This window comes from Gopherus flavomarginatus, chromosome 5, assembly GCF_025201925.1.
Source record: "Gopherus flavomarginatus isolate rGopFla2 chromosome 5, rGopFla2.mat.asm, whole genome shotgun sequence".
NCBI classification, from domain to species: domain Eukaryota; kingdom Metazoa; phylum Chordata; order Testudines; family Testudinidae; genus Gopherus; species Gopherus flavomarginatus.
Window position 1 is genome coordinate 5,660,958 of NC_066621.1, and position 17,840 is coordinate 5,678,797.

Genomic DNA, 17,840 nt, shown 5'->3' on the forward strand with positions numbered 1-17,840 from the left:
CACCCTCCTGCCACTTGGACAGAAGCCTCTCGGAAACGGGGGAAATGTTTTACAGGCAGAATTTCCCACTGACTAGTTTGCAGATGACACAAAGCTGGGTGGGGGATTACCGACACTTTGGAGGATAGAGCTAAAATTCAGAGGGATCTTGATAAATTGAAGAACTGGGTTACAGACAATAAAATGAAATTCAGCAAAGAGAAATGTAGAGTGCTGCACTTAGGGAAGAAAAACCAAATGCACAAACACAGAATGGGGGAAAACTGTCCTGGCAGCAGCACTGCTGAGAAGGATCTGCGAGTTGTGGTGGATCACAACCACAACATAAGCCAGCAATGCGATGCTGTTGGAAAAAAGCAAATGCAGTTTTCAGTTGCTTTGACAGAGGCACAGCAGGCAAGTCATGGGAGGTGATAGTACCGCTCTACTCGGTGCTGGTTAGGCCTCAGCTGGAGTTGTGTCCAATTTTGGTCACCAATGTACAGAAAGGATGTAGAGAGAAACTGGAAAGGACCCAGAAGTGAACGACAAAGATGGTCACAGGAATGGAATGCAAGTCATGTGAGCAAAGGCTGAAGGAACTGGATAGGTTTAGTTTGGAAAAGAGGTGATTAAAGAGAGACGTGATAGTGGTCTTCAAATACTTGAAAGGCTGCCATAAAAAAGATGGAGAAAAGAGGCAAGAGGCAATGGGTTCAAACTATAGCACAGAAGATTTATGTCTATAGTGGCAATTGAGCGACAAAACTTTTGTCGTTCAGAGGGGCAAACCACTCTCTCCCAAAACAAAAGTTTTGCTGCGGCAAGTGTCATTGTGAACAGTGTGTTGTCAGCAGGAGCGCTCTCCTGTCGACAATGTGAACGCTGTTCATGGGAGATGCAAGTATTTTGCTGGCAAGAGTGCCGACAAACAGTGGCTACACTGCCCGACTTTTAGCGACACAGCTGTGTTGACGAGGCCAAGTCGCTAAAAGCTGTGTAGTGTAGACAAAGCCTAAGATTAAATCTCAGGAAAAACTTCCTAACTGTAAGAAGAGTAAGACAATGGCACAGACCTGCCTAGGGAGGTCGAGGTCACTGGAGGTTTTCAAAAGGAGGCTGGATAACCAGCTGTCTTGGATGGGTTAGTGTAATGCCTGGCTAGAAAGGGTTAAACATCCTGCAAAATAAATAACCCTCAAAAGACATGTGGGGAGATAATGTTTGTGTTTTTGTGTATTTACATATGTATGAGTGAGGTCCACAATGTAATCAACACACTCTATGCTGTATTCTGATATCATTTAAATTAATTGTAATGTACTGTGAATGGTGGAGGAACAAGCAAATTGCCTTATGTTAATTCATATAGCTAAGTACCGGTGATGGACCTCCTTCAAAGTCATCCTAGTTACCTTTTGTTCCCTGAGGAACTCCCAACTTGTCAAAAGAGACCAGCACAGGCAGACATGGGTTCAAGGCCCAGCTCTGCCAGGGATTCCCTGCATGACCTTGGGCAAGTGACTGAATCGCTGGGAGCCTCAGTTTTCCCTATCTATAAAATGGAGATAACGCTCTCCTACCTCACAGAGCCATGTCAGGATAAAATCCATTCATCTCTGAAATATTGCCAAACCCTGATGCTCAGGAGCCAGGTCCCCAAAATCTTGAGATTAGCTTAAATACCTTGTCACTTCACTATTTAAAAAAACAATTTTGGAGCCTGTTTACTCGCCTGCTGGTGTGTGGGCCATTAGGCGCCACGTTTAGCAGCTTTTTCCCCCCAATCACGAGGCCTGGAATCTTACAGACCAGGGCCCCATTGCACTAGGGCTCGCACACAATGGAGCAAGGGACTGATAAGCCCCTAGAGAGACCTCTAGGGATTGTCATGCAGGAAATGTACAGGCATAATAATAGCAGTATAATTATTAAACGCTCCATGTAGATACTCTTCCAGAGTGCTTGTTTCCCAGTTCAGTTTATAACCAGACGAGCTATATGCTATTGAATGTCCCTGTTTACCATTTGTTGTTTTTTTTCAGTGGAGCGGGATGGAGTTTCCTTTCTGATTAAATAGACAGACATCATCTTGTTTTAATGTCTTCTGTTGATCTGAGCCACCTCTGGGGTTGGAGGCAGCAGGGGCTGATGATATAGGAATCTGTCACCCAGCACAGAGTTTTTACTAGATCAGAAGAGGAGATGTAGATCTGAATTACTGATGCTGGAGTGGAATGAACTCAGATGAGACAATTTCATGTGCTGCCTGTAGTGAGACTGGAAAATATTTAGATTGAGGCGGAGCTGGTGAATTTTCATCTTTCATCAAAATGTGGGTGAGGTTTTGAAAGGAAACAGTTTTTCATCAAAATGGACATTTTTGCAAATATGTATTACATTTTTTTTGTCAAATTCCTTGATTTTCACTGGAAAAAAATCCAAATTCCGAAACCCAATAAATGTTCAGTTTTCAGTAATCAAAGCCCAACAGAGTTTCAGCTTTAAAAACAAAACCGTTTGGGTTTCAGAAAAGTAAAGAACTTTCAGTTTTTCAAGGAAAACCAAAATATTAAGACAAAAATGGAATATATTTTAAAAGAGGGAGGAATAATTTGCTTCCCCATCCATCAACTCATCTGTGTCTTGTACTTTGTGCTAAGGGCAGGACTACCCTCAGCGTTGGGTGCTGCTTGGTACAGAGACTACACAACCAAGGATGCCTTCTCTATTTGGATTGTGAGAGAAGAAATCGCTCTCCCACTGCCCAGAGCCCAAATCCTGTTGCCGATGGGCAGAAGCACATTGAGATCTGGATGGACGTTTGCCAATCGCAATTTAAGGCTCCTGGAGTCTGGCTGAGGGGTTGATGTTTGTGGACAGGTGCTTTCCCGAGCTGGCTAGAGACACAGGGCTGGCCTTCGGTAAAATAGCATCCTGAGGAAGCTTTTGGTGCCTTTCCTTTGAATCTGGATATGGTGTGTGTGTGGGCAGGGGGGAATGGACGGAAGGGGGCAGCTCCATGTACAGTGGCCCCTCCCCCTATGGCTGGGGAGTGATGGGGGAAGGCAAGGTTATTGTAAGGGATTGTGGTATTGCCACACATCCTTCTGCACTGCCTTCAGAGCTGGACAGCTGGACAGCGGCAGCTGCTGGCCAGGCTGGGACCCCCAGTTTGAGAAAAGCTGGTTTCCTCTGTGAAATCTGTATAGTACAGGGTAAAGGTACACAAAAGACCAGATTTCATGGACCTTGATGCATTTTTCCTGGCCGCGAATTTGGTAAGGCCCTACTGATCACCCATATCGCCCACTCACAAGGCAGGCTCCGTAGAGACAACAGCAGCAGCAGTGCCCCTCATGAGCCCCCCAGACTCACACTGCTGTTCACAACACTGCTCACCCCACCACCCACATTATAGAAGGGAAAGCAGAACTTACCCTCAAAAAGCTGAGGCACTAGGACACCTGCCCCTGACAGCTCTGCACTTGTCACTCCCACGCCCCCATGTCTGTCTCAAACAGATGGACTCTCCCTTAGATACCCCCATCTGATCCAGAGCCAGGGCATCCCTCCTGCACCACAGATCCCACTGTGGCAAAAGCTCGCAGTCCCTCTGTGCACCCCAGCCCCACAAAAGTCTGGCTCTAGGGCTGGGGGATCACTCCCCACTCATGCCCCAGTCAGAGTGTTGGGGTCCCTCCTGCTTCACTTTGGTGGTGACAGGGCCCAGAGCTAGGGGGAGTGGAGAGGTACATGCCTATCTGTTTCCCTCTCACCTCCAGAAGCCACCCTCAACTCACCGCCCACCATAGGGCCTGGCCCCTGCTCTGCTCCTAGACTGGGTCCTGCTCCCTCCATCAAGGCCCGACTATGCTGCATGTGCACCTGTAACCCCCCACCTAGGTATAGTGCTCTGTCCCCGTTAGTGGCACAGAGACCACTTAGGGATTAAAGTGGCTGCTACAGCCTTAGCTAAGAGCCATGTGGCTTTTAGCTCATGTGGTAGAGACTCACATATTTAGCTCCAGCCGTCTCAGGTTTGATCCTGCCTGCTGATGACTGGGGCCTGCCGATGGTACATACTTACTCCCCTGGGGGGTAAGTGGGGGCTCCATCCAGAACAGAGGGCAGGCAGTGTTTGAGAAGAATTGTTCCCATCATTCAGCACAAGGCGCTGCTCCCCTGCCCAGCGCTGGTCCTTTCCCGGGGCTGAGATGCAGCTGACTCTGAAGTGGGGCGTGAAGCCTGTTTATACAGGTGTTCTTCACCTGGCAATGATCTACAGCTGACTTTGGGGCCAGGCCTGGGGGCACGCGCCCTCTCTGCTGGGATCCCCCAGGCTGGGCGTCACTGTTGCATTGAGTCCAGCACCCACAGCTTGTGTCCACATTGGGCGTGTCTGACTAGGAGGCATCTCCACCCACCTGCCACGGTGAATAGCCAGCACCCAACTGCCCCCAGCAGGTGAGATGTGGTTGGGGACCAGGGATCCCTGGGAAGTGGACTCTGGAGAGCTGCTGGCTTCCCCCAATCATTATGTTTAGGAATAAAACCACCCCGACAATCAACAGCAGCTGGGCAAAGCTGGGACTGAGCCATCTCAGATGCAGGGCCTGACTTAGATGGGACTAGAGGGTCAGGTCCTCATAGATGCAGGGGCTGCCCCTGACACCCCATCTTCCCCATCAACTTCCTGCAGGGCCAGGATAATGCTAGGTTCCCAGTGCAGATTCTTGGCTCCCTGGTGCCAAAACTCAACAGCCATTGCTGGCTCTGGAGCTCTTCCCACATTGATGGGGTCTCTCCACCACCACAAAGGGGGGCTATTGGGGACTGAATGAACTGCCCCACTAGTGGGACATTGATGGGGTCTCTTCCCCCACAGGCTGGCTCTGTCCCACAACCAGCACATGAGCAGGGTCACTTCCCAGCGTGAGCAGAGGGTCTCTAGTGGGTGGCAGCCAAGGATTGAGCTGAGAGAAAAATGGCCCCCATGCTCCAGGGACTGACGGGTTCTCTGCTCCACATGAGAGAGAGGGGCTCTTAGGTGTGTGCTATGGGCTGATCTCTGGGGCAAACAGCCCCTAGCGTAACTAATGCAGCAACACCTGCCTGCATCTGCAGGGAGCCTGAGACAATTGCTCTGAGAGGGAGTTGTTCTGGGTAGGACCAATGCAGAGACACTGGCTCAGTAACCAGAAAACTAATACAAAGAACCCAAAGTGTATTTTTAGTTTACTCTCCTTTTCTTTTTTTAGTCAGACTCCTGGTTGGTGATCACTTTGGGTTGGTGAGAGTGTCTCAGTGGGAACTCCCCACTGACTGCTGTGGAGCAAGGGTCACACAGAGACCTGAATATAACCCTGTCCCATGGACAATTGAATCAGCTGTCTCCGGTGACTGAGTATTCATAGACTTGTAGAATTAAAGCCGGGAGGGACCATTAGATCATTGGTCTGACCCTCTTGTCATAAACAGATAGTTAAGGGTTAATGTCTGTCTTACCTGTAAAGGGTTAACAAACAGGGACCCCAAACACCTGACCAGAGGACCAATCAGGAGACAAGATAGTTTAAAATCTCGTGGGAGGGAAGCCTTTGTTTGTGGGTTTTGGGTTTGGCTTTGTTCTCTCTGAGTCCTGGACGGGGCAAGAGGTGTAACCAGATTTCTGCCAATCTCCCTGCTATAGTCTCTTATCTGTTCAGAATTGTAAGTAGAAAAGGCGGTCATAGTCTTTTAATTTGTTTTCTTTTTCATTTGCGTATGTGTACTTGCTGGAAGTAGCTTAAATTGTGTTTCTGCTGGAGAAAGTTTCTTTCTATTGTTTATAAGTTGAAAGACTCTGTAACTTTTTATCATCTAAAGTGCAGAGATAAACCTGTTACTTTTTTCTTTCTTTTTTTATTAAAAGCTTTGCTTTAAGACCTATTTGAGTGTTTTCTCCTAGTTAAGGCTCAAAGAAGCTTGAGTCTGTATTGCCTGAAGGAGGGAATGGTAAAGTTCCTCTTTGTGTTAGATTCACGGAGTTGAATCAGGTGATCTCCTAGTGTTTCCAGGGCGGGAAGGAACTGGGAAGGAAGGAGGTAGGGGGAAGGAAATGGTTTATTCCCCTTTGTTGTGAGACTCAGGGAATTTGGGTCTTGGGACCCCCAGGGAAGGTTTTTGGGGGAGACTAGAGTCGATTAGGCGCTCTACTCTAAGTCCTGATTGGTGGCAGCCTATCAGATCTAAGCTGGTAATTAAGCTTAGGGGAATTCATGCTAATACCCATATTTTGGACGCTAAGGTCCAGAATTGGGAATTATATTATGACATGGTGTGCAGCGCACCTCTGTATAGCACAGACCACTAAATTCCATCCAGTTCCCACTGTATCGAGCCCAGTAACTTGTGTTCAGTTAAAGCGTGACCCAGGAAAGCCCCCAGTCAGGATCTGAAAACATCAGGAGATGAAGAATCCATCACTTCCCTTGGGAGTTTGTTCCAGTGGTTAATGACCCTCACGGTGACAAACATGTGCCTAGTCTCTCATTTAACTTTGCCTGGCTTCAGCTCCCAGCCATCGGTTCTTGTTCTGCTTTTCTCCGCTAGATTAAAGAGCCTTTTAGCACCCAGTATTTCCCCCCTAGGATGGCACTTTGACTTCCTGGTGCAGGTAGCAACAGGCAGAGTCACAGTAATATAGGCATAGTCAGACTGGGTCAGAGCCAAGTTCCATCCAGTCCAGTATCCCATCTCCAATACCAGACGCTGCAGAGGAAGATATAAGAACCCAGCAGTAGCAGATGGGGGATAATCTGCTCCCCTGAGCACTTAAGCAGGAGAGGTTGCCAGGCATTTTTTGCATTAATTACTCTAGCTCTGGATATTCTTGTCATCCATAGAAATGCCCAGTCACTCTTTGAATCTTGCTAAGTTCTTGCTCTCAGTGGAATCCTGTGGCAGTGAATTCCACAGGATAATTATGTGCTGTGTGGAAAAGTATTTACTTTGATCTGTTTTGAATTTCCCAACTTTTATTTTCATAGTGTTTCCCTTCACTCTTGCATTATAGGACAGGGAGAACAGAACCACCTTTCTCCCAGATCTCTTTTCTAGACTAGTCAATGTTTTATAGACTTTGATCATGTTCCTTCTTGTTCATCCCCTATCAAAGATTCAATTCCAGCTACGTCTCTCTCTCTCTCCAGGAGGGAGTTCTGTCCCTTCATAGGTTTTCAATAAACCAAGATTTATACAACTGTGCGGTAAAGACCTAATAATTCAAGTTGTCTCTGTTATAATATAACATGCTTTTATTTTATGGGGAGGTTTACTGTGAACGCAGCAGAATAGTTAGCAGGCGGTCTAATCAAATTTTTTGTTATATCGGGTGGAACAGAAATGTGTGTGCTGCCAGGGTTGCCAACATGTGAATACTGGGCGATCCCTGGCCCAGGAAGTTGCAGAAGTTTTTGGGAGAGCAAGGAGTGCACTGTGACACAAGGGTTGCTGACTACAGGCAGATTTGGGTGGACAGAGGTGGCCTGCGTTCCCATCCTCTTTTGCCCACTCTGCAGCATCTAAGGCCTTGACTACACTACAAAGTTTTGTCGGTAAAAGTTATGCCACCTTAATTAAAGCGTTTTCATTAAAACCACCATTGCGTGTCCACACTAGCTCCTTGTGTCGGCAGAGCGCATCCACACTAACAGCTCTTGCATCGACACAGAGAGCAGTGTACTGTGGGTAGCTATCCCACTACACAACTGGCGCAGGGTACTTTGGGAAGGGTTTGTTGCTCGCAATGCCTCATGGGGCAGGTACATGATGCATGATTCTGTCAGTCGCTTTTTCAATGAAAGTGGGGGGAGACAGGAGAGTGGTGTGTCTGGGGCAGGGGAGACAGCAGGCTGACTGACCTATCCTGAGGCAGAGGGAGGGGGATAACCCCCCACATCAGCCCCCGGCTGAGTCCACTCTGCCTGCAGTTCTGTGATTCCCTCTGAGTTCTCCCACACAGCCTCGTCAGCTGCTGGGAGCGGCATCCTGGGCAGCTCTGTGAGCTCTCCATGGCAAAGCAGCATAGCAGTCTCCCTCCCCCAATCCTCGCAGCCACAGTCTGCCTGCCCCTTCCTAACTAGTGCAGGCAGAACAGGCATTCCACATGAATGATTTGCTCTTTGTCCCCTAAAGGGAGCAGCACACTCAGCTGTCAGCTACTTCCAGGAGCTATGAAAGGGGAGGGGCACATGATGCCTGCCAGGCAGCAGAGATCAAAACAGAGAGCAGAGCGGTGCCTGCAGGCATTGTGGGATACAGGCCAATTCCGGAAGCCAGTTCTGTTGACAAAACAAACAGCAGTGTCTACACGGAGGCTTTGTCACTTTAACTTAAACATAAAGTTTTATGCTCTCGTTGAGGTGGTTTTATTTTGTTGGCAAAACAGCAGAGTTTTGCCACCAAAAGTAGCTTTGCAGCATGTGCACCTTCCCTGTTTTGTCAGCAAAAAGCAGCTTTTGCTGACAAAACTTTGTAGCGTAGACAAAGTCTAATTAATGACTTAAAAGATTGTGATCTACCAGACATTGTGCTGATTCACTCAGGTAGAAATGATCTGGGCCTTATCCTCATTCAATGGATGAAAGCAGATTTGGTCTGCCTTGGAGATTTGCATCCAGGACCTCTGATAGTTTGGCTAAGGCTTCGTCTACACTACCAATTTATGTTGGTATTACTACATCACTCAGCAGTATGGAAACCTAACCCGCAGTGTAGAAAGCATTTCTCCTGTTGATATAGCTAATGCTTCTCGGCAACGCGGAGAACCTACACTGATAGGAGAAGCTTTCCTGTTGGCATAGGTAGCATCCTCAGTAAGTGCTACAGTTGCGGCAATGCAGCTGGGCCACTGCAGCACTGCAAGTGTAGACAAGCCCTGATTGTCTGCATAATTCTGACAGTCACAATATAGCAGCCATTACTAAGTGTTGGAAGAACATTAACAGGGAAATGAGAGGGTTCATGGCTGACTGGACAAGCTGTAGGGTTTGTCACAGAAACGTTATGAGCTCTGACCCTACAGTGTTTGTCAGAGATGGAGTCCATCTATTGGGCAGGGAACAGAGAATCTCTCTCTCAACCATAAAACTGTCAATATTTTGGAACAGAAACCCTGTCTGTGATTTCTCTCACCGACCCGGCTACAAACTCCACCTTTCAACCATTCTGAAGCACAACCAGGAACACCCCTGCACTGTAACAGAGCTGTCCTTCATTCCAGGCACTGCATGTCAGTTGGGTTATCAGAGGGGATAAGTAATGGCAATAGAAACATTGTATATCAGGGAGTGAGGAGTCCAGGGAGATACATTCCCTCCTTGCTGTGGGCTGGGCAGGGAGGGGAGCCTGGAAACAGTAGTGTGGAGGAAGCTAGGTTGGAGTGGGGAAAACCGTGGGCCAGGGATATAGCTGGGGAGGTGTGCCAAAGAAGTGCTAGAGAGGGGCCTAGCTGATGTGTACTGAGGGGCTGGCTGGCTGGCTGGGTATGCAAATTGCAGGACACAATATGTACAACTGCCTAAATGACTACTAACTCCTACCGAAACAATATCTTCTCCTGTTCAAAAAAGTAGGAAATTCAATGACAGAAAAAAACATTAACGCAGAGTCATGCTTGCTTGGTGGTATGTCGGACCCTTGCAGAATGCTGAATTGAGCAAAACTCAAACTTCTGAAAACAAGGAAATGCAATTTGTGCTGATGTCATGCCTCTGGTGAACACCTGGCACTAATTATTGTAGTCCCAACCTTTGTAAACCTGTGCAATAAAGATTTAACAACTCAAGTTGTCTCTGTTAGAATTTTTATTTTATGGGGAGGGTTACTGTGAACACAGTAGAATAGTCAGCAGACAGTCTAACCAGCTCTGCATTCTTTTAGCAATGCCCTAATATACCATGTTACAGGTATACCTTTTTACTTGGCCAACCCCATAATTGCTGAAATGTAAAAGCTCCTTTTACCACACATTCACAGGATTCTATATGACACTATTAAAGGACAAAAAGGAAAAAATAAAGTTGCCCAGCTGGAAAAGGGCAGAATTAAGGTTATACTGGCAACCTTAACTCTTCATTTACTTGTTTTCAGAAGTCTGAATTTTGCTCAACTCAGCATTCTGAAAGGGCATACAACCAAGCTGGCTTAACTCAGCCTGAATGTAGTTCTTTTGCCATTGAAATCTTGATTACTCTTGTTGAAAAGATATCTTTGGTGTGTGACATTGTTCTTCTAGGTTAGAAGTGCGTTTGGAGTGCTTGTAGGATTTTACATGGGTCAACCTGGTCTGCTGCTGACATAATCCGGATGCTGTTGGAGCATGTGGCAGCCCTTGATCATTATAGCTAAAAGTGTGGCTGCTTTTTATTTTGTTTTCCTTTTTATCCAGCCCCGTTGTAATTTTGTAGTTTTCCCGTTGTGATCTAAAGAATGTCCAGTGGCTGAACACATCTCCTTGTGTGTCTGCTTGTTCAGGGACAGGGATCTGGCAGGTGACCAGGATTTTTGTTAGGCTTGGGAGGATGAGAGTTTTATTGGTAAATGTCAGTAAACGTCAATTTCTCCCAACACACACAAAGGGATGGAAAATGATTGCCACCAGTTATAACTGAAATTTACAGATAAGCAAAATAAGAAAAAATGCTGCTGGAGAATTACTTAGAATTCAATAAAAGCAGCAAAGAATCCTGTGGCACCTTATAGACTAACAGACGTTTTGGAGCATGAGCTTTCGTGGGTGAATACCCACTTCCTCAGATGCATGCACGAAAGCTCATGCTCCAAAACGTCTGTTAGTCTATAAGGTGCCACAGGATTCTTTGCTGCTTTTACAGATCCAGACTAACACGGCTACCCTCTGATACTTAGAATTCAATGTAAGAATATTTACATGGTATATTTTGACATGTGACATTGCCAATTTGTGTTTTAATAGTTACAAAACTTTAATTTTTTTGAATTTCAACATCTGTCATTAACTAAGTATTATCTGACACACACATGCAATTTCCTGAAATTGCAGAAATGTACACTGATAAAAATAGAAAAAAAATGTTTAAAACCCACACATTTGGGCAAATGTGGAAACATAAATCGACAAAAAAAAATATATACATATATAAAAAGAAGCTTTAAAATAAGCGGATATTATCCAGTGAAATTAGAAAAAAGAAAATTCAGTCCTGACAAGTCTAATTATTGTTTCCTCTTTGAGTTTTGTTTTTCTGCAATATTCTTAGTTTTGAATCTCAGGTACCTGCAGGAGCTAGCTCCTGACACCAAGATAAGAGCATAAGAGAAAGAGCTAAGGTAGCACGACAGTCTGGTTTTATTCCTTCCACCTCATCTACAGTCCTCTCTCATTAAGCAATTACTGACCGTACAGTTCTCTGCATTCTTAAACATTACCCTATATGAGCATCCTATCTTGTAACAGCCCCCTGCGCTGGGGAGAGACCCCACTAATGTGCTGGCTGTAGGGCAGAGCCAGCCTGTGGGGGCAGAAACCCTATCAATGTCTGCATAGAGGAGGGGGCATGAGGGCAGATCATTTAGCCTCCCAGTAGCCCCCCTCTGCGACAATGGAGAGACCCCATCAATGTGAGGAGAGCTCCAGAGCTAGCGACAGCCACTGAGCCATGGTGCTGGGGAGCCAGGGATCTGAACTGGGCACCCGGTGCTGCCCTGGGTCTGCAATCAGCCAGTGGGGGAGAGGTAGGGCGTCAGAGGCAGCCCCTGCACTCATGATGCCCTGACCCCCCAGCCTAGTCTGTGCCAGTCCCTGAGGCTGGGATGGCTCAGTCGCAGCACTGTCCAGCTGCTATTAATTGTAGGGATGGTTTTATTCCTAATCACAGTGGCTGGGAGCAGTTGGCACCACTCCAGCCCTTAGTCCCCAGGGAGACCTGGGGGAGGAGTGGAGATGTCTTCTGGCCATATACTGCCAATACAAACACAAGTGCTGGAGTCAGTGCAACAGTGCCTGGGGTTGCCCCTAGCATCCCCGAGTGGCTGCATCTTAACCCCAGGCTGAAGAATCTCTGCTTAAACAGCCTCCACACCCCCACCCCAGAATCAGCTGCATCTCTGCACCATGCAAGGTATAAACAGCTGGCATGCCCCACCCCAGAGATGGCCGCAACTGAACAGAGGACAAAGGATCTCTGTATAAACAGCCCCTGCAGCTCACCCTGGAGGCAGCTGCATATCATTATGGGACAAGGGACCCTGTATAAACATCTCTGGTGCCCTGCCCCAGAATCAGCTGCATCTCAATGCCTGGCAAGGGATCCCTGAATAAAGGCCCCCCCAGCACCCCAGAATCAGCTGCATCACAAAACTGGGCAAGGGATCCCTGCATAAATAGCCCCTGCTCCACACCCCAGAGGTACCTTTATTTCAGGATGGACTGAAAACCGGTATAAAGAGCCACTGGAGTCAGCTGCATCTCAGCACCCGGCCAGGGCTCCCTGCATAAACAGCCTCCATGTTGACCCCACCTCAGAAGCGGCCTCATTTCGGTGCTGAGCAAGGGACGTCTCTGGGCAGCAGGATCCGAGAGCAAGCTGGGGGTGAGCGAGCGAGCAGGGGAGGAGCAGCAGCACCCTGCAGTTGCATGATGGGAAAAAGTCTCGACACCCCCCCCCCCCGCATCCTGTCTAATAACTTCTGGCTGAGCTGGAGCAAGAGACGGACAGACAGACCCCCCCCCCCACACACACACACACACGCGACGGAGCAGCCGCCCGGGTTCCCAGCGTGAATCCCCAGCCCAGGTAACCACGATCCCCTTATTCCCAGCCTGGATGGGTCTCCCAGCCTCTCTCAGCCAGTGGGTCTGGCTCTGCCTTTGTCTGGGAGCTGAAAGCCACCTCTGGTTCCTGCCCCCGCCCCAGGGGGGGTTCACAGCCCGGGACCCACCGAGGCAGCGCTCCGGGGAGGGAAGCGGGGAGCCAGGGGGAGCCCGGCCGGGCTGGGTGAATGCGGACGGGATAGGGGCGCACGTAGGGTGTGAGCAGCGCTGGCTGCAGGCAGCAGCAGACTCGTTCCCAAGGGCTCCGTGCGAGCCGGTTGGGAGATTTGGGTTTTGTTTTTGTCTGTGGAAATAAAGCAAATCGGATTTTTAGGGCGTGGGGAGGAGGAAATGGGGGCCCAAAATATTCCTGGTGGCACAGGGACAGTAGAAGAGATGGTAGAGCCCCCACCTGTGAAAGAGACCAGGCGCCTGTGACAGAGAGAGAGAGAGAGAGTTGGGCAGAAAGTGTATGCGTGTGTGTGTGTGTGTTAAAAGGACAGAGCATGTGCTCTTGTGACAGGGAGAGAGCATGTGTGTGAAAGAGAGAGAGGGGGGCAGAAAGTGTGTGCATGTGTGTGTGACAGGCACAGAGCATGTGCTCTTGTGACAGGGAGAGAGCATGTGTGTGAAAGAGAGAGAGAGGGGCAGAAAGTGTGTGCGTAACAGGCAGAGAGCATGTGCTCATGTGACCAGGAGAGAGCGTGTGTGTGTGTGTGTGTGTGTGTGTGTGTGTGTGTGAGAGAGAGAGGGGGGGGGCAGAAAGTTCCTGTCACACACACATGCACACAGAGAGCATGTGCTCATGTGACAGGGAGAGTGTGCGTGTGTGGGTCTGAGGGGCCAAATGTGTGTTTGTGTGACAGGCAGAAAGTATGTGTGTATGCACACATGTAACAGGGAGTGAACGTGTGTGTGTGTCATGGGCAGAGAGTGTTGGTGTGCATGTGTGTTTGTGTGACAGGCAGAGAGCATGTGTGTGTGTCAGGCAGTGTGTGGTTGTGTGATGTGCAGAGAGCATATGTATGCACATGTGATAGAGCACATGTGTGCATGCCAGGCAACTTGTGTGTGTTTGTGTGATGGGCAGAGAGAACATGTGTGTGCGTGCATCACATATGACAGGAGAGAATATGTGTGTGCCAGGCAGAGTGTGTATGTGTGTGTTAGAGAGAGACAAACAGCAGAGAGTTTGTGTGTTACATTAATTTATTGAAATATATGGACTTAAAGGGTCACAGGTGTCCACTATTAAACAAGGTTCAGGGTTTGGTAGTCATAGTACTTGGTACCCTGGTAAACACCCCATTAAAGAGTCTTTTAATCCTTTAATAAAGATACAAAAAAGAAAGAGACAACCGTTAATGTTTGATGTGTAAAGTACCAAATAAGTCTTTTAACAACTTTTTTGTTGTTGTTAAGCTGCAGTGTGTTTCTAAAAGGAATGCTCCCTCCCCCCATCATTTGACAGACATTTAGATGGTATTAAAGATAGTAATAACTGTCAAAGAGTTAAGAGAAATGGGCCAGAGCTGTTATTGTTAGTGAAGTTTGATTTTTTGTTATTTGAAAGGCAAAGCAAGACGTGCACACCTCAGGGGACAGAAGAGAACAGCAGAGGGAGAACGTGCAGTTCCTGTCTGTGTCATCGTTGACTTTTACTTGCAGTTTCACTGTTGGAAAAACACGTGTTGCCCATCACGCCCATCTGATCAGTCGCACTAAGAGTTGGCAAACTTGTGCCAGTATTGGGCTGTGTAGGGCATTGCTTTTAGCTGCATTGCAGATTATACAGCCTTGGCTGGCTAAGCCAGATTCTTATTAAACAGAAGGCAAAGAAGAGGGATAGGAAAGAGAAAATGGGGAAGGAAAACACAACATGGGGTGGAAGGACAAAGTCTTACAGCCCAGGGGGCGTTTAGGATTCAGTCAGAGCCAGGGGAGGTGGTGATGTCATCTGGGTCCCTTTTTTTGCCTGAGTCTGGTCAGAAAATCTCTTAGGATCAGGACAACAAAGACCCAACAGTGTCATGGTGGATGCTGGTCATCCAGGAGACAATGTGGTCAGGCAGTCACGCTGATAAAGCTGGTTCCTTCCTGATCTTCTCTCTTTCAGTCTGCCTGCATCCCCCTTTGCCACTTTTCCTCCTAAAGTCTTTTTTTTTTTTTTTTAAGAACCTCATTGCAGTGTCTGCACACTCCGTCTCCCTTTTGGGGTGGATCTTGGGTGAGGGGTCACTGCGGTTACAGTCCACCAGACTGTCCTTGTGCTTAAGACAGCACAGCACACAGGTTAGAGTCAACAAGGCTGCCCTTGGGTGCAAGGCTGTACAGCCCAATGGCCGGAGTCAGGGGCCACTCGGGGAAGGGGAGGTTGACAGCCGGGGTAGGGGGACCAGTCCCTCCCTGCTCCACCAGGTCCCAGCCCAGGTCCCTGTCAGCTCTGAGTGTGGTCATCACCCAGTCAGCAGGGATCCTACTGCAACATGCTGACCTTCCTCAGGTGGGAGATACCATTCACCGCGCCTCCCTGGGCCACTTCCTACTGTGTCTCCTGAAACCGGGATATGTACATGATCAGGGTCTCCAGGCTCCTGGCACAGGTCACTCCCTGGGATTCTGACTCCAGTCAGCCCACCATCAACAACAGGTCTCTGGTCTAGTCCTCAGGATCCCACAGTCAGGTGCTGAAGCAGCTTCTGGACAGGAACCTTCACCAAGCATCCTTCCCACTCAGTGGTCAGCCTAGAATGAGCTGGGCTGCTCCCTTTTATACTAAAGCAGCAGTTGGAGCATGCCCAGAATGGTCCTATTGGCATCCAGCGGGGGTGGGTGGGCGAAGCCCGCCCACTTCTAAAGGGCCTCCCCCCAGCCTAAGGGGAGGACCCACAGGTCTGGGACACCAAATAATTACGGGGGACAACTAATGAAAAAAAACAGGATCGGGAGTGAGGTCATAGGGCTAAACGAAGGGAACCCGATGGGGACACCGAGCAGAGAACCCCGGACAGCGCCCACTGCTCCTCGAAGGCGTCAAGGGAGCCAGTGGACGCCGCCCAGAGGAACTCTGCCCAGATGCGAGAGCAGACGGAGGAACGGAAATAGGCCCCACAGTCGCAGGAAATCCCGTCGGCCAACCTCCTCTCCCTGGTGTTGTAGATGGTCAGTTTGGCCAGGGCCAAGAGGAGGTTGAGAAGGAGATCCCGCGACTTCGTGGGGCCACGGATGGGGAGCGTGTAGATAAAAAGGTGAGGGGAAAAGTGCAACCAAAAACGCAGGAAAATATTCAGGAGGAGCCGGAACAGGGCTGCAACCTGGCGCACTCCAAATAAACGTGCGCCAAGGTCTCCTTCTCACCACAGAAAGGGCAGGTGCTAGGGACAGATGTGAACCGCGCCAAGTACACGCCCGTGCTCACGGCTCCGTGAAGGAGCCGCCAACTGATATCCCCGGCGGGCCTCGGGACCAGGGCAGAGTACAAGCTGGCCCACCGGGGCTCCTCACCCTCGAGAGGCGGCAGGAGGTCCCGCCATTTGGTATCGGGGCGGGACGCGAGGGTGAGGTAGTGAAGGGTATGGAGCACGAGCGAGTACAGATGTTTCCGTGGCGCGGTCTGGAACAAAACCGGCTGCAGATCATGCAGCCGGCTGGCAGTGAAAGGGTGAGGGGGCCGATTGGGTCCACGGGGCAGGGGCCCGATAAAAATGTCCACGGGGCCTGGGGTGGAGGGTGGGCGGGGCGTGCCCTCTCGCAGGACCCGGTCGAGGTAAGCCCGAGCAGCGGGCAGTAAAGCGGCCTTCACCTCCTGAAGTACGCGCTGGGGAGTATGCCCAGAATGGTCTGAGGGGTGGGACTTCCTCCGCCCACAGTGTGGGGTTAACCCTTTCTTGCCTAGTGCAGGGTATGCACACCCTGTCACAGCTCCCAAAAGGGGAGTGATGCGTGGGATAGCCCATTCCCTCATTATTTTGTCGACTAATAGGCCCAATATCTGACACACTGATTTTGGTTAATTGACTTCTGGTCCCAGGCATGACTGTAACACAGTTTTGAATTATATCAGTAGGCCTTTTTTAGATTAATTCAGGCTTTCTGTCTCCCTTTTTCACCTTTTCCCATCATATATTGTTAGAGGTGATTGTAATACATTTGTTAACTTTTGTTTACCTTTTCATAGGCTCACGATAATTGCTAGGCCCCAATTGTTCCAACTGTGTGTGTGTATATGTGTGTGTGTGTGTGTGTGAGAGAGAGAGAGAGAGAGAGAGAGAGAGACAGGGTGACCAGATGTCCCAATTTTATAGGGACAGTCCCAATATTTGGGGCTTTGTCTTATATGGGCCCCTATTACTCCCCACCCTCTGTCTCAATTTTTCACACTTGCTATCTGGTTACCCTAGTGCGAGATAGGCAGAGTGTGTATGTAAGAGAGAGAGAGGGAGAAATGGGAAGAGAGCGTGTGACTACAAAGGCAATATTTTAGTGGGGAGAAGGTCTATAAAGGGAGGAGCATGTGTGGAGGACATGCAAGAGAGGTGAAGGCTAAGAACACATGGGGATGACGCTAAAATAAAGTGCATGTGAGAAGCATGTTTGGGTGGGGGTGGCCACGTGGCTGAGAGGACGTGTGTGTGTGTGTGTGTGTGTGTGTGTGTGTCAAGAGGGATACAGAGGGAGGCGTGCTCATATGTGAGGAGGCAAAGGCTCATGAGGGGACGTGTGTGTGAGTGCAGTGGGGAAATGTGTGTGTGGCAGGGGGACACGTATGGTGCAATCCCATTCTCCTCGCCTGTGGGTTGAGATCAGTTGAATGCTGTCAGAGCCGGTGCATATCCCTCCCCCGGGTCCTTGTACAAGGAGGGGGGATTGTCATTCCCACCAGCCAATTTCCCCGTGTAAACAGACCCTAATAACCTAGACATAACCCCATGTCACCCAGCACCGGGCATGGAGGAACCTGTCTGTGTTGGGTGGGGCAGGGAGCTGAGGGATTGGGGGGTGTCTGTCTGTGCCGGATGAGGGCAGA

The 17,840-nt window shown here is 49.0% G+C and overlaps 1 protein-coding gene across 4 annotated transcripts in view; it reads left to right on the plus strand.

Moving 5' to 3' along the window:
• LOC127052745 (uncharacterized) overlaps window positions 1–17,840 on the plus strand; it is a 74,308-nt gene that overhangs the window by 40,943 nt on the left and 15,525 nt on the right. The window contains exon 1 of one of the 4 annotated variants that reach the window (XM_050956689.1): window positions 12,658–12,797. The exons of the other annotated variants lie outside the window; for them this stretch is intronic. The gene's annotated coding sequence lies outside the window, so the exon portion shown is untranslated. Of the gene's footprint in view, window positions 1–12,657; window positions 12,798–17,840 lie in introns of those variants that run through there. 4 annotated transcript variants of the gene reach the window in all.